At 40.8% G+C, this 2,240-nt stretch overlaps 1 pseudogene; it reads right to left on the bottom strand.

Annotated features, from left to right (window-relative positions):
• Nucleotides 1-542: 542 nt before the first annotated feature.
• Nucleotides 543-661, bottom strand: LOC112469230 (annotated as a pseudogene).
• Nucleotides 662-2,240: the final 1,579 nt, after the last annotated feature.

Genomic DNA, 2,240 nt, shown 5'->3' with positions numbered 1-2,240 from the left:
CTGAATGGCTGCTTTTTTTCTCTTTTATTTTATTTTATTTTTTAATATTCTTTTATTTGGAGAATATTTTTAGAAAACAGAAATCTATAAAGAATAATAAAAATCTAATATCATGCACCCAATACCCCAAACTGAACCACTGGTAACTTTTTTTTCATACTTGCTTCAAATTTTTAATGAATGAAAGAAAACATTCTAGATAAATATGGCCCTTTGTCTTGCATCCCAATCCTATTCTGCTCCATCTCTTCTCAGAGGTAAGCACTATTACGAATCTATTGTGAATACATTTTATTTGTTCTTATACATTTACTTACAAATATATGCATCAACTGATAATACACCGGGAGTTAAACTGTGGCCCGTAGAGTAAATCCAGCCCATGGCCTGTTTCTCTAAAGACTATCAGCTAGCTATTTATTTATTTATCTATTTGTTTATTTATTTATTTATTTAAGGCTAGGCAACCCTTGGTTGACCTCACAGATTTCAAGGACCTTGTCAGCTTACAATCCCTTATCTTATTTTTAAAAAATTTTTTACACCTACAGCACCTGGTCTTCCTAGGTGGTCTCCCATCCAAGTACTAAGCAGGCCCGACCCTGCTTAGCTTCCAAGAGCAGACGGGATCAGGCTTGTTCAGGATGGCATGGCTGTGGACTGGTTTTACATTTTAAAGAGTTGTGAAAAAGAATAGACAACAACAAAAAAGAATAATATGTGACAGGTATCACATGTGGCCTGCAAACCCTAAAATATTTACTACTTGTCTTATACATAAAAAAATTGTCACCCCCTGATATATAATATTGGCTTTGTTTTAAGCTATACAGGTATCCTATCCTACAATTATTCAGAAACTTGCTTTAAATTTCAGCCCTATATTTCTTGAGTTCTGAGCTCATCGACATGTATATCTGCTTTGGTATTTTTAATGGCTACATAGTATTCCATCATATTCATATAGCACATGTTTTACTTAATTTCCTTGCTAGATGGGCAGTAATATGGTTTCTACCCATTTTACTATTAAAAGGGGCAAGAAACGTTCTTGTCTCTTGTGCACATGAGAGTTTCTCGTGGGATGCATTCCTGGAAGTGTAGTCATGGACTTATACGGAATGTGTATTATCAAGAGTTGGACAGAACCAAACTGTTCTTGGCAGTAGTTGCAAATATTTCAACACTCACCTTCATTGTGAGATAAAGTCTTACTCCCTGCAAGCTCTTGTTCTCCTATTGTCCCAGCAAACGGAAAAGACAGCCTTTGCCTTAATGGCCTTCAGAGTTCCATTGTCTCCATGTCACAGGCCAAACATTGGAAGCAAAAGCCCTCTCGAGCTCCACAGGGCTAGGCAAGTAGGAGCGCTGCACCTTTAAAGAGAGCGTCGAGAAACGCTCTTGGCTGTCTGGATCGAAACGACACGGGCAGAAGGCCCTCCTGAGAGACGCTTGCCGAGAGAATGCTGACGGGCATTCTACTTCAAACTGTGGTGGCAGGTGTTCTGCTCTGTGGCAACTTCGTCCGCTGCACGGCTTCCCCAGGTGTCGTCAGTGAGTGCTGTGGTCAGGGACCATTTCCCTCCAGATCCAAAGCTCCAGGAACAAAGACTGACAAGGCAGGACCCCTCCGAGGCCAACTGCGATTGCACCAAAGATACACGTGTTGAGTACTTACCGTGTGACTCAGCTTGAGCCACGGGCTGGGGCCAAGGCAGGGCAAGGGAGCACCTAAGAAAGATCAACAAATGATAGAGGCTCTTTGTTTTAAGTTACCAGCGGTGTAGTACTGAAGGCCTTGGAAACCAATAGGTACTTAACTCTGTTGGGAATTTCTTTGATCCGTGCGATGTCACATGTGACACCTGGCTTTGGTTGATATGCAGCACTGAATGAAGCCCAATTCAGAAATCACCTCAACAGCCAACAGCTGTTGAAAAACCAAATAACAACACAACAGAAAACCAACAACCAGCCAACCAACCAAAGAAGTAAAGCCAAAACCACCAAAAATGCAGAACTCGTTTCTTCTAGAAGCGATCCTGGGCTAAAAGCTTGCCATTTTATCTGGAACCAATACATGAGAGGAAAAGACACCTTGTAGACTTTAACAGTATTAATGCAAAGTAACCAGGTTGCTCACTATAATTTTATTTCTCTTTGGGGCTCTGCATCCAGTATATACCTTATCCTCTACTGCCGGAAAGGTTTATGCAGCAGAGACCAGGATGATATTCTAA

This window comes from Pteropus alecto, unplaced genomic scaffold, assembly GCF_000325575.1.
Source record: "Pteropus alecto unplaced genomic scaffold, ASM32557v1 scaffold238, whole genome shotgun sequence".
Taxonomy (NCBI): domain Eukaryota; kingdom Metazoa; phylum Chordata; class Mammalia; order Chiroptera; family Pteropodidae; genus Pteropus; species Pteropus alecto.
Note: the sequence above shows the minus strand (reverse complement) of the source record. Positions and strands in the feature narration are given on the sequence as shown.